General features: G+C 40.4%; 1 protein-coding gene and 1 long non-coding RNA gene across 3 annotated transcripts in view; both read left to right on the top strand.

Moving 5' to 3' along the window:
- The window catches only part of LOC118171182, a 36,163-nt gene extending 23,977 nt beyond the window's left edge, over positions 1-12,186 (top strand). For both annotated transcript variants that reach the window (XR_004753092.1, XR_004753093.1), the window contains exon 3: positions 11,859-12,186. This is a non-coding gene — a long non-coding RNA (uncharacterized LOC118171182). The remainder of the gene's footprint in view (positions 1-11,858) is intronic.
- Positions 12,187-25,562: 13,376 nt separating this feature from the next.
- CLSTN2 (calsyntenin 2) overlaps positions 25,563-25,656 on the top strand; it is a 339,879-nt gene continuing 339,785 nt past the window's right edge. The window contains exon 1 of the mRNA XM_035335162.1: positions 25,563-25,620. The gene's annotated coding sequence lies outside the window, so the exon portion shown is untranslated. The remainder of the gene's footprint in view (positions 25,621-25,656) is intronic.

Below are 25,656 nucleotides of genomic sequence, written 5' to 3'. Positions count from 1 at the left end.
ATGCATATAGCCATTAAGGTGGAAACGTGCTTTTAATACTAACGGGAAAAGGTGTTCCCATAACATGATAGTTATTCAAAAGAAATGGGAAGAGGGTAGAGAATGGTCTGGTCTGTTAAAAAAAAGATTGAAGGGCTAATTTTTGTTTCACTGCTAAAAAGAGTTCATGATAATGAGGCTGACATTTGCCAGTTGTTCTTCTCTATTTTTTACTCAAAAGGAATCCTAACTAGCCTTGGTTATAGATCAGGTCATTTAAGCTTCACTCTTCTTTTGGCCGGCTGCTTCACGCTGGATTTGAAGGGGAGTTTGTTTTGTTTTAACAGTTGCTACTCATTCCTTCCAAAAGTGACAGTCTCTTTTCTTTCTTCTTTTTAAAAAAAAAAGAGGTGTGTGTGTTAGATTTCATTCCAAGCTGCGTATGTTTCTGTGAGCACGGGAGCAGGAGGGTGAGATAAATAAACTAACTGTATGGGGTGAATAATGATTATCCAGGGGGTGAAACTTGCACAATGTGGTGACAGGCTCTCTATGTAAATGGTGTCAGAAGCTGGCTGCTATCCATGTTGAAAAGCAGTAGTTTAACGCTGACAATATATCTTTCATTCTGGTACAGCTCAGCACCTCCCAGGAGGGGGGAATGTGGTCTGCAGTGCTCTTGTGTGCAGTTTGCATTGAATTTGGTGAGAGATCTTTGCAGATGTGCCTTCACATCTGCAACACAATGCCAGCAAAACCTGGGTACTTGAACTTTTATTTAAAGTAGAGCGTTTTCCTGATTTTTGGCCTGAAAGTTTTCAGATTCCATTCTCTGTAGTTTAGCTGAGGACCCCGGCAGTTCACCCCTGCTCTTCCGATGGCTAGCAAAATTAAGCAGATGTGTATGGTTTTTATTTGCTCGATGATGCTTCAGAGCAGACATAAACAAAGATATTACTACGATACTTAGAATTTTTTCTCTTGTTCTACTACCTTCCAAAGTTTAATTAATGTGCACTAACACTAAACAACAGAGATTTGGCAATTGGTTGTGTGAATAAATTATGATCAGACGTGTTTAATTATGGATGTGCGTGTGTGTAAGAGAACAGACGACATCTACAACAAATATGATGCGCACAAGGGATGTGAAATAGGAAAGACATTCTGTAGTGCTAAAAGCCATAAACTGTTGGTCATTTCAGTGATTTGTCACCCCTGCATTAACCACTGCCTCCAAGTGTTAATGATAAAAGCAGATAATTATAATGCCGTCCCCTAACAAAGAAGCTGTTATACCAATAAATAACAGGCCCTATAAAATTGTCTTAAATTTGTGTTTGCACAGCAGATAGCATTCAGTAAGCTCCTGTTAGCTCTGGAGAGGTTTGTGAAAGGGAACTTTCTTTTTTTATATTTATTTATTTATTTATTTATTTATGCTGTAATATCAGAGAAAGAAACAAAGGGTAAAAAACAAGTTGTGTGAAGTTCTAAAGTGTCTAATGCAGACGGACAGAGCCAACACGGTCCTCTAAAAGGCAAAGGCAAGTCTATAGGATTGCTACAGAGCTTGCCATGGTCAAGCCTCATTGTTTTTTCATGAAGGGAAATATGGTAATGAATTTGATACCCAGTGCGATCCTTTCTACACTTGATTCCATATTCTTTTACTTAGAGTAACAAAGTACTGACTGCTGTATGACACAAATTTAGGAAGTAGGCTAGTGAGAACATCCTGTAGCTGTTCACGGCCAGAACCACATTTAGCTAAGATTGTCAGTAAGGCCAAAGAACAAACTAGCTGCTAAATTGATTTCTCTCTTGCTACAGAGACTGTCCAATTAGAAATACCTGGAACCTACTGCCAAGGAGGCTTAAGTCACTGCAGCTCCGCTGCTTCCTCAAATCTTGGGCTTTGCCCTGCCTTTGAGCTCTACAGTATCTATCTCAAGTATGGCATGATTGCAGCAAATAAAACACTGTGGAAGGAGAAGCTGTAGGCAAAGCTCTTGGCAATGTTCAGTTCGTAGCTCAGGAAAGACAGCCCCTCTTCTTTGTGCTGCAGAAGTGCCTTCCTTGCCTTCCTCCTGGTATCACTGAATTAAAAAAAAAAAAAAAAAAAAAAAAAAAGGTTTATTTGCTCAGTCTGTCTCCAGGCCTGGGGCAATGTGTATGGAAGAAGAAGAGAGGCACGGTGCGTGTGACTGCTCTGCGCCCCGCTTGGTGTGGGGCACAGCGCGGAGGTGAGGGCAGCATCACACCGGCCTCTGACATGTGCTGGCAACCCACTAGCATTACACTGTCGCTGTCTCAGGTACACTTTTTAAAGGAAATTACCAATGCTGAGCTAGGTGAGAGAAAGAAGCTTCATGAAATAAATATGGACAGCAAAAAGAAAATGAGTATAGCTGTTTTCTGATTCTAATTAGTGCTTCAGGCTGAGCATATTGCGAACATAAAACCTCGCAGAAGAAAGAATTATCAAGACAACACCAGTCATCAGTTCAAGTAATGAAAAGGCACTTAAAATTTAAAAAACAATTTAGAAATATAGTTATTTAATGGAGCTTTTTTTCTAGAGAATATTTAGTGTTTCCTGCTGTACTGATGTTTAGGTAAGACAAATATGAAGCATTACTGGTTGAACAGAACTAGTTACTACTGAAAGCTTCTGTCCACTTCAACCAAATCCACTTACCCTGAGCAAAATAACAGAGGGATGCACTTGCTTAGATTGCAACGCAGTTTAGGGAGAGTAGAAATGAAATTGCTCTTAGCCTTGATTAACGTTGAAAATATTGATCAAATGGCTTATCTGCCAAAAATGAAAGGCTTGGGAGTGTTCTTTGAAGATGGAACATGGGTGTAGGAGCAAGATTCTGAAGGGCTGTTTGCAAGTGAGTTGATATGAAGGGTTTTTTTCCTATGGACACCAGTGCTTGTTTGAAAAGGTTTGGCTGAAAACAAACAAAAACAACAAAAATATTTTTCCCCTTTAATATTATTTTTTCTTTTGCATATATACACACATCCATACAGACTTGCCTGTGGTTGTGTTACTTGGTAGAGCCTGTTCAAAGTGCAGATGGCTGAACAAACACCTGTGGCCACCCAGTCGTGGAGCTGGCTGCACTGTGCTCCGGGCTCTGAGGCAGCGCAGGCTTCAAAAATTGACCTTAAAATATCCATTTTCCCAATTTCTTGGTTTGAACGTTTATTTCCATCTTCTCTGCCCATTGTTTACTTTCTGCTCTCTGTCCTGCTTTGCTGTTAATCCTTTTGCTTCTTGACACTGATTTCCTGCCTTCTCCACTATCCCCTGATGGTGTTACCACGTACCTGGTTTTATGCTGTACCTATTCCATTCCTTGTGCTTGTTGGCCTTTATTGTATTAAGCACAAACCCAGAGCTTCTTTGTCAACATATGTGGGATGATATATGGCAATAAGTTATTTCGTTGTAAACTTTCCTCAAAGGATTATCCCTCCTGGGTGAAATGATTGTTTCCTCTGTTTCAGATTAACCACCCTAGGAAGGAAATATTTCACGCTTCATTATTACCATTAATCTTCCAAGGTGCCCCTCTGAATGAAAATCCATTGTTTTGTTTAACAGAGAGGGTCACCAATACAAGTTACCTAGTCTAATTACACTTTTAACAGATGGATCTGTCAGGTTGCCTGGTGTTTGGTAACATAACATCACTGAATATTATATTGCAATGTAAAATACATTTTCAGCTTGTTATGCAGACCTACACTTTTTTCTGTTAACTCGAGTAAAATGTGATGGCACTTTATCTGCTGTAGTGCACAGGGAAGTTTATTTGCCTTTCAGGATAGCAGGAGACTCACCTTAGATGCTATTTCAGCAACATGAATGAATAGTGGGAAAGGGAGCATGCAGTTCTGTGCACTTCAGACAGTAGCAAAAATCCTTTTTTTTTTTCCTTGTAGGGGGAATCAAGATCAACAAGCATTACCTCAGTTGTGCTTTGTACTTGCTATTGTTGGTAATGATGACCTATGCTCGGAGATGCCTTTTCGTTTGAGAGTAGCAGGAGACCAAATTATTCACGTCCTTCATGCCTCATGCCCCTTCCTGACTCATTGCCTTTGGAAAGGCAATGTAAGTTATGTTCTGCAGCAAAAGAAATATTAATTTGCAGATGCTGCTTGCTCATTTCTTTAGGCACTTAAGTAGTTCTGTAAGAGCTTTGCATGAATTAATATGTAGGATGTGCCAAACTCATTATATTTCTCCTATGATTTATAACTTCATCCTTTGCCTTTTTCAACCAGGAAAGCTCAGGTGCAGGAGAGCACTGTAAAGTGGAGGAGCTCGGGAGGCAATGAGCCAACGTGTTTCATTAGCCGTGTGCGCTGTCTGGTGAGGATTGCTCAGTCTTGTCAGTCCTCCTGCGTCTTCTAGGGTTTTTGTTATTTATTGCCCATAAAGCAAAACAAAGTACTCCTTTGCCACTGACACAGCCAGAACTAAGTGCTGTGCCTCTTACTTCTTGGCTTGTGATATGTTTTTAGATTTTAAATGCTTATACAGGAATTGTCACTTACTCTGGGTTTTTACAGTGCTTAGCAACTTTCAAACCACTCTAAGGATTAGAAAATAACAATCATATCTTTCTTCCTTCCTATTCTGCCCTTTTTTGATCCTTTTGCTCCCAGAAAAACTCCCACATGTGCCCATCACGCTCCTACAGTTTCCAAGTGAAACACTAATAAGCTTGAACATGCTGGAATTAGGTTACCCTGGGTTTCATTTAGATTCTTACATATTCCAGTGTAGCTTTAATTACATGGTATCTCAATATATCTTTCTTTTCTCTACTCTGCCAGCAAACCGTTAGCAATCGCTGCTCTCAGGGCTCTCTTGGCACCAGAACCACCCCGCATCCCCTGCTCCCAGCCTCCCCAGCACTCCTCTTGGGGTCTTCCTCCTCTTCCTCCTCTGTGCCCGCAGTGGAGGGGCGGACTGGAGAGCACAGGTGCCATGGGGCCTCTCTCGCGAGCTGCGTGCCAAGCACAGCACTCCTCTTACAGCAAACGCAAGTGGAATCCTTGGCCCCTGAAAAGGTGTGATAGGCTTGCTCAAAGAACACAGAGCTTAATCTTCAGAGCTCATTTGCGTGCTTTAATGACAAGTATAAAACACCCGCATGCAAAATGAAATTTTACAGAGGCTGTTTCTCAAATGGACTTGAGTAAATGCCATTGGAGATGAATAAAAGTGCATCTCTGACCCTTTTCAAGTGCTCTAAAAAAAATCTGTTCTAGAGGCTGAACAGTACAGATATGAGAAAGTTTTCAGATGAATAAAACAAATATAGAATAATGCTTGGATTTATTTTGTTTAAAGGCTAAAGAGTTTTTGTTGGAACTTTTTATGAAGTAGAATCCCAGCAAAACTTTAAGCCGAGAAGTTTAGTTGGTGTTTTGGGAATTACAACTAGATCATAGAATGGATTGGGTTGGAAGGGACCTTAAAGATCATCCAGTAAAAAATGGTGTTTTATGATTGAAACTGTTCAGTATTCTCAATTATAAGAATGTTGCTACTAATATAAAGAAACAAAGACATATATTTCTATCCAAATATTTTTTCCTAAGCTTGGTACTTGCAGCCTATTGGATTTTACTCTTTGGAAGCACAGTTACACACCTGCAGGTTTATACATTGCTTGAAATGGCTATGATTCTTATAAACCATGAAAAAATCAACCATGGAAAATATTTTGTTTGACAAATAGGTTACGCTTCTGCTTCCTCGCTGCTGCTCTGTAAGTAACGGATTCTGGTGCTCATGGAGGGCTGACATTTGTGTTAATATCTGGGTTCATATGGAGCAGAGCATCAATTTTAAATCTCTATCAGAAATCAAAGTATCTATTACTCATTTATGTGTCTTTGATATCAAAATGATCTTTCTCTTTCAGGCATCTTCCCATCTTTCTGTCTTCCTTGCATTAGTTATGGTGAAAAGGGAAAAGTCTCTCAATATGTTTATTTTTCAGGACATCTACTTCTTCCCTCCTATTGTGGTTTCATAGCACAAAGCAGAATCTAAATACCCTTAAGAGGCGTGAATGCAAATAATGATTTCTAGTAACCACTACAGGAGTGATTGCCTTTATTGTAGTTTTAATAGGGGTCAGTGTAGTTGGAATGAAGAACAGAAAATTAAAAAGGAAATTCAGGAAAGTAAATCTTTGAGTCTGTAGGATGTTGTTACGGGCGATGAGAAATCCTGTACTGTCAGTCAACAGCCCACCCGTTGGTAAAACAGCAGATTTTGTCTTCTGTGTGTCTCAACGTGTGGTTCCTTCTCTCTTTGTTGTATGCAGAGCTCCCCATGGATTTCCAGGGAGTTTGCCTATATGATCGGAGTGTCTCTGGATCAGCCCAGTCATGGGCTTGAGTGGGTTTCCACTGGGATGTGGTGTAAGATTGTTAGGAGTTTAGATGTGAAGTGTTCTGAAAGAAAACTTTCAAATGAGCAGTCAGGAAAGCACTGCATAAATCTAATTATAAAACATAAAAATATTCATGGAAACAGTTGTGGCACTGCTGTAATGCTGCCTAACAGGCTCCACTGGTGGTTTCAGCTAGTCTGGGGGGTCTCGAAGGTGGCACCTCCCTCTGCAGGTCTGGGCTAAGTTTTGCTCTGTGGAGGCAGGCTGCTCTTGGCTCCTGGGAGTGGGGCTGTAGCACAGGCTGAGACCCCAGGATGTGCTTATCCTCATGGTAAGCCAAGGTGCAGACATGTGGGATGGGGCTCTGGGTTTGTCTTCTCCCCAGTTCCTAGGGAATTAGGTAGGAATAACATCTTGGGCTCCTCCTGCACATAGAAAGTGCCATTTTTAGAGATTCTTAACTTCTGCTGTGTGCTTGTGTAAAGATCAACTATGCTGTGGCCTAGGCTGATAAAATACATTTAGGTGAGAATGACATGTTCTCTTTCAGAGCTTGAATTCTCTTTTCTTATCATGAATTTACTTTAAGCCTGTCTTTGTGAAATTGCTCATTTCTCAAGGTGGATGTAAGGTTTGGCTCTGCCTAAATATAGGGGAAAGGCACACTCTTTCCTAGTGAAAAAGAGAAGCCATAAAGTTACAGTACCAGAGAGTTATTACCTCTTCATAGCACCCAATGTATGGTTGGTGCCCACAGATTATGTAGGCAGATTGTGTGCTTTGTTTTGCAACCTTTGAAGCTAATGGAACCTCGGAGGTGCTCCTGAATTGATCATATTAACTGAAGTGCTATCTTGTCTGGAAAGGCTGAGGGAGTAAGAAACTAAATTCCCAATCTTGTCACCGATGGAAGAATACTCTGATCTTCCTGTGCCAATTGCAGAAACCATTGCCTAAGGATGTAATACAAAGAGCAAAGAAGAAAGTCCCAGCACTGTTGCAAAGACTGATATTACAGTCACTGTGCTTGCTGCAGAACATTGCTGTTGTATTTTGTAGCGATCTTTTAAACATTTTTCTTTTTCCCCATTTATTTAAGATGAATATCCTTTTAAGTGAAGAACAAGGCTGGGGAATACAAGGGAAATCTTAAAATCTTCTGTTAAAGTCTTGATTTGTTCTGATCTGCCTTTATTTTATTTTATTTTGTTCTCCTGAGTAGAATGATTTCACTTATCCTTCCGCCTTCTCCCCCACTTTATCATTTGAACATTTCCTCTTGACGTTAATCCCCACATCATTTGGAGCAAAATGTCACCTGCGACAGTCACACAGCCCAAGAGCCAAGGGGCAATGGCCATTTTATTGATATAAAAACACTGTGTATGAAAGCTGTCAGGATATATTATGCATCTTGACAATAAGTTTCATTATTCTCAGATCGTGTTACTGCATCTCTTACTAATTACTTCTCAAGTGGCCAAATGAAGCTTTCCATCTTCCTGCTGTGTTTCATCCAGATAAGACCAAAAGAAATGTGGTGACTGTGGAGTATCGGGAACTGACCATCTATGCCTTCTGACTCCTCCTTACATAGACCTTGCTGAGATGTCCTCCAGCTCTTCCCACAGTAAAAGACAGGTTATGAAGATATTTTCCCCACCAAACAAGACAAAACTCTCTTATATCAGGCTAGCTGTGATGTTAAACCTTCAGCTAAGGGAATGAGGCTGGTCTGAGTTCTCTCTGTATGAGAGCTGACCTCTAAACAAGAGCACCTCTTTCCAGTGTAGAATGAAGTTGAAGGAAAATACCCAATAAGCAAATATCCATTGGCTCACTTCTGAGGGTGGCCCTTGGAGCTCGCTGGCCACCCTTAGTCACCTACTCCTTATAAACCTGGTGCCTCAGGATATCACTAATATAGCATGACAAGTGCCTAGGTCACTCATACTTCTGATGATGTGCTCATGCATTACCAAAAACTTGTGCATCTGTACATCTGAGAGAACCCCCTTACCCAGTTATTGTGCTGCGCCCAGTCATTTGATAAAACAATCAATTGCTTTGTTGCTGCTGCCACACACTGAAAAGTTTCTGACCATTTCTTGAAGAAAGAAAAACCACAAAATTGCTTGCTTTGAATGGCCGGGTTTTGTGCCGTAAGACAAAGTTCACAAGGGCTCAAGGGGAGTATTTCATTAGTTATTTCATCAGAACCTGCAAAGACTTCCACAGTTAATTTCCTGGGCAGTATCACCTGTATACTGTGTATCTGACAGGGATACAAAGAAATTGGAACTGTAATTATTCCGTCTGCTCAAGATAATTTCTAGATAGATTAGTTCAGAAATAGGAAATGGAAAAAGCATTTGAATGGTTGTACATAGCTTGGTTTAGGATATTTCTTTGCAATCATCTTAGATTTGTAACACCTATATTTTATTTAAAAGAAAATTGTCTTCTGGATTATCATATTAACCAAAATTAAAGCACAGAGAATAAAATATGACTGAATTATTAATATGCATTCATGACACCCCCACAGCATGGAAGTCTGATACTGCCACATGAAAAAGATAATGTGAAATTGAAATCTGTATATAGCTTTTCATCATGGCCCTGGATAAGATGACTCTTTAATTATCAGCACTTCACCTCCTTTAGAATAGCAGATTTGGAGGGCAAAAAATAGCAGAAGCTTTAATCTAACTTTTATTAGGTAATTCTTATGTTATTCTTACCTTTTTAAGCAGAGAAATTGTGGCAAAAAATGTAGCATGATCCATGTTTACCTATATTTCACTTATTTTTTTTCAGTTTTTATGTTGTCCCATTCTTCTAACTTCTCACTTTCTGTGCTCATGGGGCCATTGCCTACCTCTCTCTGAGTACCCAGGAGAGTCATTTATCTAAGGATTATAGTTCTGACTTCCAAGGGGTCTGTGGAGACTACCAAAGGCAGCTCTTTTTACCTTGAAAATATTTGCTGAAGATAAGGTAAAGAGCAATTCTCTCTTTTTTTTTTTTTCCCTCTTTTTTTTCTCCCTCCCCTGTTGCATTGTCTAAAGACTTGATTCAGCTTCACACACACACACAAAGCGTTACTCATAGTATTCATGTTCTTGTCCATCCACCTACCAGTGTGAGGATTCTTGAGGGCACGACCTACAGCGGTTATAAACTGGCATTCTTAGACCACAGTTTTCATCAGTGGCACTCCTCTAAACCACATGGGCTTGACTGAAAGCTCTAATCCCTCACTTTTTTCATCACTTATTTATAAAGCTGTCCCATTTGCTGGTCATGCAGGTAATGATTTACTATGAGGACTGAGAAGTTCATACTCTTCTGGGTGAGTCTCAGAGCTAAGAAGTGTGACTAATAAGATGACCAAGGGAATATCTCTGTTTAATTACTTAGAGCAAAGAGAAAAAGAAAAGGTAATTAAGAAAAAGTAATTAAAAAGACTAATTTTAGAAACAAACAAAAATATCATCCAGAGAGCAGGAATTTCGAACTTCCCCCTAATGTGAAGTTTCTCTTGATGTCTTCCTTTAGATGTTGTTTCTGTGAGGTATGCTACTTCTGAAAAGACATGAAGGGCTGAGCAAAGAACCATGCAATTTAGCATTTTCAAGATAAGGAGGCATCTGCACCGAAGTCGCATGCTTCATAGCAATTCATGGTCTTTAAGGTCATGAAGAATCATTACAATCATTTAGCTGAGTTAACTGCTAAGTATTTTCCCTTCTGTTTCTATACACAGCTTCCAGTAGGCTGTGGTGTTTTCTTGTTTGTTTTGGTTTGGTTTTGGTTGTTTTTTTTTGGTTGGTGTTTTTTTTTTTTTTTTTGGTCATATAGCAGCTGGTCTCATGTTAAAGATGTCTGTTGAAGAATTTCTCAGCTTTCTTGGTAATCTGCTCAATAACTAATCCATTCTATAAAAACAAACTCATCTTATTTCTAGTGTCAGCTTTTGGCACTTTTTCCTGATTTTTGTCTGCTAAATTAAATGGCCTTGAAATTTACTTATCTTGATTCTATCTAACTGATTCCAGATTTACGTGATGTGTTTTGACAAAATTAATAGATTGAACTTTCTGCTTGGTCTGTGCCAAACACGGTTTTCAGTTCTCTAGACATTCTGGTAGCTTTTTCCATTAAAAAATAATAAAAAAAAAAAGGGCTACTGTCCTCCCAGTGGTGCAAAGAAGCAGTGTGGGGTGGCTCTCCTGCCCTCCTGCTCCTCTGCCCCTTGGGAACAGTTTTTCTGTTCCACGATGTGTGTGCTGTGTGATAACGTTCAGGGCACTGAAACCTGGTATTATTAAAAAAATCTTCTGTAAAAGTTATTAATACATTTCTGGAGAGAGAGTAACTGGGAGACTTAATGTTTTGAAATCTTTCTGTAGAAAATGCCGTAGTATAATTAATAAACAATGTGGGTCAGATTCTCCTGCATCCTTAAAGAGTTTATGGAGGCAGGCTGCAAGGGCAAGAATGTGACGAGGATTTTCTTGTAAGATTCCTCCATCTTGCAATGCATACTTTAAACAATTAGGTACAGATGTTCCTCAGTAGCATTGTTAGTGGGCCTTGCTGATAGAAATGTGTCTCCAGTCTGTATGTGCTTTTTTACCTTGACTGTACTGTGATCACTGGTTTTTGAGACTGTTCACTGATTTTGTTAGATTTTTGTGAAGGCAATTCATGTCTCCCCCTCCTCCTTCAAAACAGTTTTTGTTCATTTGATCTCTTTTTTTTTTCTGATTGATCTGTGACTTATAATGTAGGCAATATTTTGATTTTAATGTAAATATTGTTCAAAGGAGAAGAAATAATCAACTTGAATAGGACTTTCTTTTCTCAATGCATCCCAATACTACCAACCCCTTTTTTAGCAGCCCATGTGCTGACATGGCCACGCTTCTTCCTCTCAATAATGTACATATATATTTCATATATTATTTTTCTAAATCTTTCTTCTGTCTAAATTGTGAGTTTTATGTGTCTTGAAATAATTAACTTGTTACATATGCAGTAAATAGCTCTGAAAAACATTCATATTTGATGATTTGAATTATCTTTAAAGGAACATGCCATGTACAGCCCAAGCAGTTGAACAAGGAACAAAAGCACTGCAAGCAACAGATAAAAGGAAAATAGAGCAAAGCTATTTGCTAGCTGCAGTAAGCATAGTGAACACTTAGCAAATTAGTAAAGGCTTAAACTCAGAGGAAGTATCAGATCAGATTAAACACAGAAGAAAGAAAAAACTTAATATGGTATAAACCAGGAAACAACTGTATATAATATTATCTTTGTTATAGGATAGCAAGTAGCCAAGATCTCTCTGGATTAAAAATAATAATAATAATAAAAAATATCACCCCCCTCCCCCCCCCCTTGATTATATCTGAAATACCCGTACTCTTTCCACAGTGCAGCTTGCGCTACGTCTCCTGTGCTCCACCTGTAGCTGTCCCTACAGGCTATGGGAACGGTCCCTGGCACGAGGTAGTCCTGGGACTGCGCCCTCGCAGCCTGGGGAACTGTGACTTGGCGCCAGCCAGCAAGGGGCCAGGGAGCAAGCAAGTGGTCAAGCAAATGGCTGACCAGCTGGCCAGTGCCTGAGCTCATTTCCTGAACATATTTTAATTAGGACTGTAGCTGAGACCACTGAGATCCCCTGCTCGCTCTGCGCTTGAATTGATGAGCACAGCTTATTGCTCTGAGTCTTTGCACCCCAAAGTACCCGGTTACAAATGATTCATGGCAAAGCTTCTTAAAGGAGGCCAAGTCACCGATTTGTCCAGTGAGAGCTCCGAGTATTGCTGTTAATACGCAGAATGAGCTCAATAAAAAATAAAAGTGGTCTTGAGAAATAAGTTTTAAACTTTATTGTTCTGTATTTCACATATGTGACTTAATTCAAATTGGATTAGGGATCCGATTTCTTGGCCTAGTTGAACTCACCGGAAGTTTTGCTCCAAGCCTTTGGACACTAGGTTTTAAGGCAAAACTCGGGAAAACCAGTGGCTGTTGATTCTTTGTGTCTGAAACGAGCTCTTTCTTTGTTAACTACTCATAGTGCTGTAATAAATTACTGCTACAGATTAAATGGTTTTGTTACAATAGTGCTCTTTATAAGGACAGTAATTAATAATCTAGCATAAAATATAGTTTATATATTAATAACTGGAGGGCAAAAACAGGATTATCACTTCTGGGGGGATTGTACCATTCAGTTTGCTGTCCTGCTCTTCCTGTTCTGAGGTGCTGTGAGAATTTGAAGTCTAAAAATGTAATATAATTCTCATTAAAAAAAAGTTAACAGCTTTTCCTGGGAAGCCTTAAATGAGCAATGCTTATTTTTGCAAAACAGAATTTCTAACATGAATGCTGTAACTATTTTTTGCATAATCTAGCGAGTCTCACTTGTGTTTGTTGTGTGATAGCCCAGCGAGTTCATCGCCCTTCCTCTTCCCGGTACACACGAGATGAAGCAGTGTGTGCTCTGCTGTGGGGAATCAGCATCGTTTCTCAGCCCCAACCCCCCTTAACTCTGCGATCAGCTCAAGTTTCTTCAGAAGGAATTCCCCTATTGCTCTTTCAGAGCTCTCACATACCTGGTAACAACGGGTGCACGAGATCTGAGCATCTTTGGATGGTTTTCCTTCTAACTCGTGCCCATGGTTATCATCCCCAGGGATCTACTAGCAATACAGCTGACGTGTTTGTAGACAATTTAGCAGAGAAAGCAGCACAGGGCCTTTTCCACAGAACAAATGCTTTGAAGAGTCTGGCAACATTTGATATTACATGTTCTCAGCTATTTTCTAAACTTAGTGTACTATTACTCTCTTCAGGGTCAAATTTAACAGCTCTTTCACATATAAAGCTGTCTTTGATCTGGAAAATGTTGCAAAACTTTCACCTCTGTTTTTCCTTGGCTTCAATTTTCCTAAATTTTCCTCTCATTCCTGTCTGATTAGCCATTTCGGAAAGTTGATTCGTTAACCTGCACTACTTCATCAGATGCCTTTTTAGGGTGTTTGTTAATCTGAAAAACACGGAACCGTGCAATGCCATCAGAGGATGCTGTATATCTGCAAGTCAGCAGCTGGGGCACATTCAAGACTAATCACAAATCCACATTTATACATAACTTGCTCATTGAATACTATGGAGATACTGGATGATAGAAATGTTTTTAAAAAGGGAAAAAAATTCAAAGAATGGGGGAAAAATATGCATTTAATCTTCCTTGGAAAGTATTCAGTCATGAGCACGTTGCTGGAAAACTGAACATCTGAGTGACAACAAATGGGGCGAGGAGGGAAGTTCTTGCCCTGCTTCCCATTTCAGGTGAACCTGAGCGAGAAAAAAAAGAGCAGGAAACTGATAGCTACAGCTATCACAGGAAAATGCTGTAGGATATCTTGTGCTCAAAGAATTCCCAGAGAAGTGGTAACATGCCCAGAATTACAACCTGTCCCCAGTTCTTGCCTTTTTTTTTTTTTTTTTTTTTTTTTTTTTTTTAATGGAGATTACAACACTATGTAGGCCTCACAAAGGTCTCAGTTCTGTTAATTAACAGTTTTATTGTACATCTGAGATACCATGGACTGGCAGATCTTCCTAACTCGCTTCCATTTGTGCAGAAACATATTGCTCTTTCAGATTAATGATGCAGAAGTAGTAATTATGTTTTTATAATGGTTTTTGGTGAGATATCAGCTCTCTGTCAAAGAGTAATTTGTATGACAAGATACAGATAGAAACAAGACAGTGACTCACATATAATTTCTTAAACAAAGGCTATGGTACTGGTCAGGTTATTGCAACCTTGGCTTTTTTTTTTTTTTAACAAGAATGCCTTTTCATAATTAATTTAACTTTTTTTTTTTTTTTTTTCCCCAAGATTAATTTCTTCTGCAAACGCACACAAAATCCATTTATGTTTATTTAGTTTATTTAGGACATAAATTATATACAATAAATTGATAGCAGAGTCCTTGCCTACATGCTAACCTGCTGCGGTCCTCTAAGGCAAAATGGGCAAAGCTGGATAAGCACTAGAAAAATTATTTTACCATTATTCATTTGGACTGAAAATTTAATTCAGGTTGACTTTATTTAACTCCTGCAAACATTTGGAAATTAAGTTTTAATCACTTGAAGGTTTGCAGAATGTGAACCTCATATGTACACATTTAAACTGTCCAGGCACTAAGAAGGTATTTAAGTTATACAGAATGCAGAAATGCTTGTCACCATGTGATTACTAAATCCCTGTGCCAGAGCAAAGATACAAAACCAATTAAACAAATCAGATCAATATTTGACAGCACCTTGTACAGCTAGGGTCAAAAATATGTACACCTATTATTGTGCATGTAAGGAGAAAAATGTAAATGCAAACTCAACATCCAAGAAGTAGGTCTTTCTGCATGACACTCCCAGAAAGAATTCCCCAGGCAAGGAAAATGAGGAAAAGAGGTCTATGCACAGTTCCACGAATGATCCTAGAATAGCAAAAATGCCTGCACTTCCTAGTTGTCCACTTTCCGTTTTTTAAATTGATTTCAAGAAAAACGCACAACACTTACCAGATTGGTGCTGATTTTCAGAGAGACGTGAAATGAACTACAAACCAGTAAAACACATTTGAGTTTTGCATACAGTAGCAAGGAATGCTGTGCACTAGGAGAAGGTCTAACAAATAAAGTTGTGCTGCTGAGAAACCTCTGTCCACTTGTTCACTATACATAGTTCATGCACAGTTTGGTGTTCAGTTTTACCCTGGCCCAGTCCTATGGACTGAACAGCCATTAAGAGCTGGAGTGCACAACGCGTGGTCACCCCTCAGAGAACCACGTCCTCTGTTTTAATGCCATTCATCAAGAATCCAGTTCATGTACTCTGCATTTGCTCCACAGCGTGAACAAGGCATGGCAGGCTGGGACAACAGTTTTGCTTGAAAAGAGCACCTGAGCCAAACTGAAACAATAAAGTAAATGCGCTCTTAACTCAATTTTATCTAAATGCTTTGGTTTTAATGATTTTAGTATCTAGTTTGATGCTGATCTTACACTTATTTAAAAAAAATAATAAATCAAACTCTTGATGTAATTGATAAGCAGTAAAAGCATAAAATCATAAAACCAATTGGTTTACTTAAAGGCAGGAGCAGCTGACAAATAGAAAGCTTGTGCTGAATGTTCTAGAAGCTCAATCGCTCTCTTTGCTTGGCCCAATGGGATGTGATGCTATTTACTTAAACCAAGTGACAACCTTGGGCGAGGTGCTTTGAGACCTTGCGTACCAGTGAGTCCAGATGAAACCAAAGTAATCTGTGTGTGGTCAGCCTCTGTCTCTACACCTAGCATCCCCGCCACGCATTGCCTCCCAAGCACTGGAGCGTCTCAATACCGGGATGGAAAGCAGCCTCTTACCTTGGTCAGATCAGAGTTTGTTCTGTTGCAACAGGGCTTCGGTGGCTCCTGTGTGCTAATTTCCTTTTCTGCGTAGCCTTCCTAGAGCTCGGCAGAGGTGATGATTCTGTGCAGTTCTGCAGCTGCTGTCCAAAGGCATCCTGTTGATGCTTTAGGGGCTCATGTGGGAAGAGCCACGGTGACAGGAAGGAGCTGGTGGCCTTCTCAAGCAGGAGCTGTGAGGCTTGCTTTCTCTTTCAGAGTGGAATTGCATTCAGAGCATGGCTATCAGGAGCATTATTGTCATCTCAAACCTCCAACCAAAGTAGGCAAAAATAACGATGTACTTATTAAAAAACATTTTAGGAGAATCGATCATTGCTATTGATTAACAGGCAATTTTAACCTAGTAAAGGCACAGGACGCTCTTTATTGATTCATGAACACCTGAAATAATTTCACACTGCTTAGTGTTTTTGGTAATTTAATCACATCTTTTGCTTAATCTATGAATTGGTAACTCTAGGAGCTTCTGAAAAATAATAATCTTTGTATGACAATGTTTTTTCATATTATCAAAACTAAGTTGTGGCCCTTTTCTAACTGTTAAGTTACTAAAACATAGAAGCTGCTTTGTCATTGCCAGTGATAGGTGATTTACAAATGCTAAGAGTGTTAGGCTACTGCTAAGTAATACTTGCCTACTGATATTGGTGGTAAGAAATTTCACTGGGAAAATTGCAGTCTCTGCAGCAAGACTCTAATGAGATAGTAAGAAAATGCAGCTCTCTGAGAAAAAGCTCTGTTTCTTTTCCTTTTCATTTTGTTAGTCTATTTATTGTAGTATTTGAGGCACTTAATGGGCTAATACATCCATTTTGAATTCATTGCCTAGCACAAGCTTTGCCTGAAACCCGCAGTCCTCAGAATAGGAAATTCTCAATTACTCGGAAGACTAACAGGCTCCCTGAAACTGTAGCAAAACACATTTTTCCAAACCAGAACATTTTCACTAATGATATTCTATAAAAAAATAAATACACTTAATCCAAAATCCTGTGTTGTGTTGCTGGAAAGTGAGTGGATGAAAAGGGAATAGTAAGTCCTTTAACTTCATTTATGCAGCAGCTAATAAACATTTTCTAGCAGAGAAGATAGTGATAGAGAATGGGACTGGTAGGGTGCATTGTGTTTCAATGAACTGTTCCTCCAGATTACTGGCATCTGTTGGTAGTGACCACTTAATCTGACATTAGTGTTGGTCAACCAGGCAGGTTTTGCTCAGCAAATGCACCTAGGAGAATCCTTTCTGCCCCCTTTCAGATGTTTTGCCCTGAACTGCTTCATGTCTATGAAAAGGTTTCTAGCTCAAGTTCTATACTAAAACTTATCATTTTGGGAAATTGAGAATAATTACAATATTTGTCTGGAAATTCCAAACCTTTATGGAGAAACAAGACATATGAAGAATATGGCTTTAGCTACCATTCCAGATTGGAAGGTTTTTTTTTTTTTTTTTTTTTTTTTTTGTCTGACAAAATTGGTTGCTTATTTGCCCTTGGATGTTTTACAGTTTCCTGTAAGAAAAGCATTGTTTTACCTAAATCTATGCTGAAGGGATAGCACTGCATTTGGAATTATTCCAGGACTTGAACTCTTCAGTGGTTTTACTTCCTTTAGTTCAGCAAGCCAGATGGATATGGTTATATTTTTACGAATTCATCTTGCCTCCTGAAATGATAAATCTGCTATCTCTGTCCTGTATATGTGATTCCTCTCTGAAGTCACTCTGGGCCTCTCAAAATCATTTTTTATAAAGGCTCGACTGCAATTCGTTTGTTTGGTTTCAGATGTTTTTTTGTTAAAGTTGAAGCTCTCAGATTCATGTGGATAGCTATGTGGATGTATTTCAGCACTGAATCTCTCTGATGTATTTTTTTCCATTATTTATCATCATTGGAAATCATTGTATTGCAGCAACAACTTGTTTCCAATCCATTTTTTCTTGAGCTTTGTGATATGGTCACCGTTTAGAACCACAAAAATCCCATAGTTTCCTTCCTACATACAAGAGTGCATTTAATGCACAGGAAACCAATACGTTTAGAACAGTAAAAGCCATGAATGATGCAACTGCGCAACGTGATGTACTGCTGGAAAAGAGCATCCAACTACTTTGATTTCCTGTGATGCAGATATGTTGTCTGGATCTTTTTCTTCATATTATTCCTAGGATCTGGAGGGTGAAAAAAGTACAAAACCAACCAACCAAACAAAAACCCAACAGCATAGGTTCTCTGACTCACTGCACCTAGGTTCTTCTGATTTTCCAGCATGCCTCGAGCTCCATATGTCTCTGGATGGCACTCGTCATCTAGGTTCCTACTGAAAGGATTACTTCCTGTAAATATCAGGTCTTGCAATATCAGTCTACATGCAAGAGCCCTCTGCAGCTCAAATCAAACAGTAAAATCTAAAATGGATACTATCAAGAAGTTAGAAGAATGCAAACAAAATATACAATGTATAAGATTATATGATTATAATAATCAAGAGAAATCAGACACGGAGGAAAAGGCGGGAAATTAAAAAATATTATCAATCAAAAAATAAAGAACATCGATAGAAAGTATCTAGTTCAAATTTAGCTCGAGGAAGAAAGTTTATAGTGACTGGAAAATCTTTATCCACATCATTTTTCATGTTCAGTCTAGTATAAACTGGCAACTGAATAATTGGAAAAGCAGCAGCTACAAGGATATTAGTAGCCATAGAGTGATTCCAAGCTTTGACTGTATTTGTGTGTTAGAATATTAGCTTCCTGAAGATGTATTTTGTTTTAAGTATTTTTTCCTCTACATTTTGAAGGTTGTGAATTGGTAATGGGAATCTGTGATGTCTCTCTGATGAATAAATAGAGGGTATTTAAGCATTAGTTTACAATGACAGATGTTTGTTACAAACTCACAAGTTGTATGCCACTTTACCCTAATTTAGAATCTAAGACTTTGTTCTAGAACTTCAGGAAGAAAATGTACAGAAATTAGAGAATGGTAGGAGCAGTAGGTATTGATTCATATGGAGAATACTGAGGGTGAAGAAAAACTAGTTGCTCATTTAAAAGTTCATGGGAGAAGGTATGAGAACTGAAAAACTTCTAAAGAAGGCAAAGGGTATGAAAAGCAGATTTTGTGCAAGTTTTGTTATGCAGTCTTGTGGGGACTGAAGTGGCCCTATAAAGGCCACTCAGGATAGATAGAAATGGTGTCATTTTTCCCTTCAGTACTTGTAAAAATTTGCCAAATTGCATTTTTAGTTAGGCTTCAAAGGTTATGTTGGATATTTAATGTTCTTCCCCCTCCACACATTAAAATAGCTATATTCATATCCCTACAGGGATTCACATCTTGCTTAAAGTCTGTACAAAGCTGACAGAAAAGCATCATGAATTAACATCGGCTGTAACCCTCACAAAGGGGTACCAGTTTCCATCTCTACCATGCTGCTTACAGAATGCATGTCCTGTAAAATGGAACTTAGCAGAAAATTTGTTGGTTTGAAGGAGAAAATATGTGGAAGAAGAAATAAACGCTTTGAAGAGTTAGAGAATTTGCCTACTGTGTCTTCAGGTGATGGCATTTGCTTCCAAAACCAAAACTGCTGCAGTTTGGATGGCATGCTAACGTCCTTACTTCCTCTGAATATTTGAGGTTGTCTAAAGTGCGGCCATTTAAGTTCAGCAAGCATGAAGTCCATGCCACGCAGAGCTGACACAGTGTTCCAGAAGACCGCGTTTTTGCATCTCTGACTATGGAAAAAATTGGTCACAAAGAAAGACCCTAGTTCAGCTAGTTGTAAAGCAGCACCAATTTCATGATCTAATAATCTGAAGAGAGCATTACACACTCGCGCCAGGCACCCTACATTAACTTCTCATTCTCCGTTTGATGCAAGCCATGGTACAGGTGCTGGTCACCTTTCTGACGGGGTAAGGCCGCACTATCTCACAGGTTGAGTTAGGCCCCATGGCCCACTGTGGCAGATTGGGTCATACGGTCTCTTCCTAACAGGCTAACAGCTGGTTTATTGCTTCTGGGGCTCAAATGTGGGAGAATAGGAGAGCTGAGAAGGGTTGTTACCTATTTAATAGCTGCAATGACACTGAGAACACTCTCACAAAAGAGACTGGGGGGAGATGCCATGGCAAAACATGGCATCTTACCTGAACAAACAACAAAGCATTTAAATGTAAACATGAGATTGCCAACACTTCTTGACAGCTGTCACAATTGCATTTTGCTCAGTAACCTGGCTGTTACTGAGCTGGGTTAACAAGTTATCATTACTGGCGCTTCCCTGCCTACCGGTTCCTGCCCTTTATGAGAGACCCTGTCCTGCTGGTCTGAGCGTTTCACTGGTGACCGAACCCAACCATGTCTGGCCTCGGATCTGCAAAATTATCTGGGCTAGGAAGAAAACCTTTCACAATAGTAATGTTTTTGTTTGGTTTAAAACTAGGATTCCTTTGTAGGTCAAGTGTTAAACAAATAAACAGACATTATTCACTGTGTTCCTGGTTTAAGTTTGTTGACATTAAGTCTTGGCTGTAAGCAAAACATTTATTCACCATTCCTAGTGCTAATTTTTACCTTGTACTGTATTTTTCCCAATTTAGACCTGATGTCAAATTTAAAACCCTGTGCTACATTCATTAAAAATTAGTAAGAGATACACTCATTTCCTTGTACTCTGCTGACAATCTCATTATTGCTATGGGGAAGAAAAAAAAAATGACTTCTGCTTCCGAACTCTAATTTAATCACGTAAAATAATATATTAAATGAAAGATCCAAAACAGATAGCATCAAAGAAGGATGACAGTACTCTGCATTTCATCTCACCACTGAAAATGAAAAGGCAAACACCTAGCAGGTGTTATCTCATTGGTAAATGTTAAAACAGAGTGAGACTCTTACTTTCATTAAAAGGAAAACAATAAAAACACTGATAAAGAGTTGAGCAATTGGCTGTGGATTCTATCAGCAGACGACCTGAATATGTTGCATTCTTTATCTTTCTGGAGATTCAGCACACTGCTGTGCATAAAATCATTGCGTCCATGAAGAGTGAAGAGTACAATCTCCAACTCAAATTTTATGGGGAATTTAGGTAGGTGGTATCTAATCAGTCAGGAAGAAATTCAGATAGAAGATCCCTATCTTGCAAAAAGTACTGCAGGACTGTTGGAGAGAATGTGCTGTCACGACTTGTTATATAATCCATGCTAAAGAAAGCGCAGCCAGGAGCACGACCGTAACAGGCCGCTAGCTCGGAACTGAGTCATATCTCCTCCCGAATCGCCCGCTTCATTTTCTGCCAGACACAAGTCTTTTATACACGTGTCCATCAAAGGGCTACTTCTATGTGATGGAGTGAGATTTAATTAGCATATAACATGATTTTTATTTATTATAAAAACCAAGCAAGGCTCGTAATACATTTAAAATAAATACTGCTTTTTGAAGTAACAATTAAAATCCTGAGCCTTTTATGGAGCCCAAAGTGAGGCCAATGTCTATTAAAATTTAAGAGCATAACAAAAGCAGGGAATTTAAAAGCAGGGGATTTCGCTGTTACAGTTTCAGATACCAGAGATGAGGAACTACTTGCTTATTTTGTAAGTGTTAGAAGATGTAGGCTTCTGTTCCAGCCTGCATTTGTAAACGGCAATGACAGCATTATACGCTGGTAATGAGGGGCAGTGCAGACGGGTGGTGGCAGTGCTGATTTCCAGCGCTGGAGCTGCTTGGCTTTGGCTGGGCTCTTCATGCTGGTTTAGCAGATGCAGTTCTCTCTCCACCCTCCGTGTACTTCTTCCTTTTGCAAAAGAGCCTTTTTTTTTTTTTTTTAAATTAATATCCCAAGGATTACGGAACACATTTATTATTCAGATGGTTCATTTATTAAGGATAAATAATTTAAATATATTTTCTTCTGTTTAATTAACACATTAGCAGTTGCAGCATATATGGAAAGTAATGTTTGTATTTAAACTCATTTCTTGGGCTGTTTGTTCTATTCTACTTGATAGCCACCTTACTTACTTATTAAAAGCTACTGACCTGAGTATGTCTGTAGAGAAATGCCCGCAAACTTCCAGAGAAGCAGCAGAACCTGTGGCAGCAATAGCATAACGCTGCAGCTTTTAGTTCGGTTCCACTGATGTTCAAGGTGGGTTTGATCCCATGGAGCAAAAGCACAATCAGGAAGACCCTAGGCCTAGTTCGAGCTTGCTGTAAAGAAAAAATTACATCAATGTCATTGCTGCAGTGTTCAGTGCACGAAGAAAGTGTTACTTCATATGACTAGCAGAAACAAATCCTACTTCCATTCTATTACAAAAGTGGATGCTTATTATTTCTCTATGCTGTGATTGCAAAACCAGACTTTTAAGTATTGTATTAAAATGCATGCTCCATAATGCCATATTTTTAAATCTATTTTCTTCTTTAAAACTAGCGTGTATGCTGCCCTTCCCTCCTCTCCTCTCCCTGTGTTTTCCCAACAGGAAAACATATTGCCATTTTTGTTAGTAATAAATAGGCTTCTCATAAGTGTAATCAAATCTAGATTCCCGTGGGTTGTTTATTTATTTATTTTTAACTATAGATTAGGTTTAGCACTGTTTAAATCATGGCTTTACGCACCCAATGAGATTGTGTGCTTCCCCGTTCTGGTGTTATGCAAAGAGCAATGTCCTAAAATGAAGCAACAAAAAACAGCCGAACCTAAGATGCTGCTCCTATAAGGAACACCACAGTGGGCCTTGCTGTAGGATCTGAGCTGTGTATATTTATGCACTGAAATCAGAGGCAAGAATGACAAGGTGACTTTTATAATGTTGAAAAAGAATCTTCTTTCAAGATGTTTTATTTCTGATGCTTACATTTTGTTTTTAAATTAACAGCCTAATACCCTTAACAATACAGTAATAGCACTTTGTACCTGAATGTTACCTAAATACTTCTCCTAAGCTGTCACTTCCTCATTACTTAGAATAACCGATATTCACCATGATGCTATTGACTTTTATTTAGAAAATGTGATCACCACGATGGTTAAAGACCCCAGCTAGATGTCCTGATAATGAGATAGGATTGACCCTGACCTTAGAGCTACCCGGGTTCCTTCAGCAAACTGTCTCTTGGGGTTAAATCCCTTCCTCCAGCAGTATCTTGAATCCACACGGGAAATTATGATAAAAATAATCTTTACACCTCCAGACTGAAATGGATCTTTCTGATTGACTGCCTCTGATGCCAGGTCTGTGTCAATAACTCTCAGTGAATGCATAACTATGACCTTTTCCCCTTTGTTTTATAATTTCTGTGTTACAAGACCAATAAAGCATGTCAGAACAAAGTGAGTTTTTGCACTTGTAGGTGCAGGCTCTTGATTTTCAGAGGTGGTGTGAATGCGACATGTGAACGGATGGATCTCAGGTCAGAGGTAATCCTTCAGCAATGTCCTGTTTGAGATTAAATGACATATTTTCCTACACACAAATATAGATCGTGTCACAAATTCATATAAGCAAGAATTGAATGATACACTCCTTCAAGTGCAAAATGGTTAGACAGAGCAGAATGAATAGAGGATTTCCTACCTGACTTTTTGCTTTTTAAAGCCCTGGTAAGGCAGTAGGAGTTAATGGACAGACCTGGTTGCAGAGCAGCATAAAGTGCAAGCCTTAATGGCAATGGTTTACTTTAAGGTTTTGTATAGTGCTTCATCATTGTTTATAATTATTTCTATCCATCTGCCTCCATGACTGGTATATGACTCCACAAGATGAGCATACAACGCTCAGGCTGTCACTGCAGTAAGGAAGTACAAGGTAAAGAGAACAATCTCAGTTGGGTACCAGATCTGAAATAGTTTTTGACTCTGATGCCAATACGATGCTATCTATGGGTGAAACCGTCTTTTGTTTTCAGCTCCCTGCCTGAGGAATGGGGCAGCACTTGTCCCTTCTCATTACAGCTCTCTGTCTAACTTATTTGGACTCTGTTGCCCAAGAAGAGATGTCATCTTGTACAGCATCTACTTTTTGCAAAGCCGCTGTCCAGGTATCACCACCAAATCAATTATAATAAAGACTAATATTTAAAGAGGATAATTAACCAATTTAACTTCCTCTAAGTCTTGCAGTTTCTCTGTTTCTGTTTAGATTTACATTGATGTGTTAATCCATTGGGCCATACATCTAACTTTTCAGCAAGTGGGATGTTGTATTACAGACTTCTGGTGCTGCTTGCAACAATATATTTATTAAGTTAACAAACTAAAATCTGGTAGATTTTAAAGTTCCATGTATGGCTTTGCAATTTTTGTGCATAAACGCAGACAACCGCGGCCAGGTCCACATGGATTTACCCTCTAATTTCCACTCTTGTTGATGGCTAAACCTGCCTGCATTGCATTTAACAATTCCCTCCAGGTATGTGTGAGCTCAGCACCACAGGGCTCAGGCAGGAAACGAGCTGCAGCGTGCAGGGCATTTCTCCCAGGCCTGGCAGCAGCGCGCTCGCACCTGCCCACCAGGAAGCGGGATCCAGCCTTGTACCACAGCCTGAAAGTGCTGTCGAGCTCTTTGCAGGAGCCCATGGCTGTTACCTGACACAGGTAATGTGGTGGTGATGGAGGGGCTGCCTCTTAACTGATAGGCGTGACTTATAACATTCCTCATGGAAAAAAACACCCTTTGAAAAAGATGAGAAACAACTGAATGCAAGCAAAAAATGTTCCCTGCATAGCTGGCTGGTATGCCAAATTATTTTACTGCTGACTTTCCCTCATTTTTCTCTGTGACTGTTCTGTTCCATCTTACAAGAGACTAGAGAGCCGTTTCCATAACTCTAATTAGAGAGCGAGCAAAACGAGCATTAGAAGTTTATCGTGACCGGTGTAACTTGGAGAGTCTTTGTCTGGGTGAAGTGGAGCAGAAAACGTGCATTCCCAGCCTCCTTCCCCAGCCGACAGGGTGTCTCTCGGGGCCGGGAGAGGGCCTGGGATCCTGCAGCCGTGCCCCAAGCCACTGCCGCTCGCCGTGCGGGTGGGAGCTCGGAACCCAGCTCCAGCTCCTCAAGGTGCCCCGGACATAGCGCGCGAGAGAGGGGCAATGCGAGGGGTTAACGGCAAAGCCCCCAGCCCCATTGCTCTTCGCAGTGACCGCGGTGCCTTCTGTGCCAGCGCTGCCCGGACACGCCTCGGCTGGCCCCGTACAGGAGGGCGCCCAGCACCCGCACGGGGCCGCTCCGCTCCCCGGCCGCCCCCTCCTCAGCGCAGCCCCGCAGCGCGGCGCTGCCTCCCTCTCCCCAAATCCTCCTCCACCGTCGCTGCCCGGGGCCCTGCGCTTCCACCTCCTCCTCCCCAGCTCCCCCCGGATCCGGCTTCTTCCCCCGCCCAGGTGCTGCCCCTTTCCTCCCCGCCATCCTCGGGGCCGGGCGCGACGGCGGCGCTGCCCCCTGGGCGGCCGAGCCCGGAACCCCCCCTCGCCCCCCGCTCATGAATATTCACGGCTCCCCTCCCCGTGACGTCGCCGCGGTCCCGGGGCGGGGGCCGGAGCCGCCCCGGTACTGGCCGTGAGTGAGGGCGAATGCGGGAGCGGCGGCTGCAGCCCCAGCCCCAGCCCCAGCCGCCGCCGGGAGCCGCAGCCGGGCGCCGCCGCCGGGAGCCGCCGCGCAGGGCGGGCAGGACGCGGGCAGGGCCGGCGCCGCGGCGGGGATGCGGCGGCGCTGCTG

The sequence above is a fragment of the Oxyura jamaicensis genome, chromosome 9 (assembly GCF_011077185.1).
Source record: "Oxyura jamaicensis isolate SHBP4307 breed ruddy duck chromosome 9, BPBGC_Ojam_1.0, whole genome shotgun sequence".
Taxonomy (NCBI): Eukaryota; Metazoa; Chordata; class Aves; order Anseriformes; family Anatidae; genus Oxyura; species Oxyura jamaicensis.
This window is presented reverse-complemented; position numbering and strand designations above follow the sequence as displayed.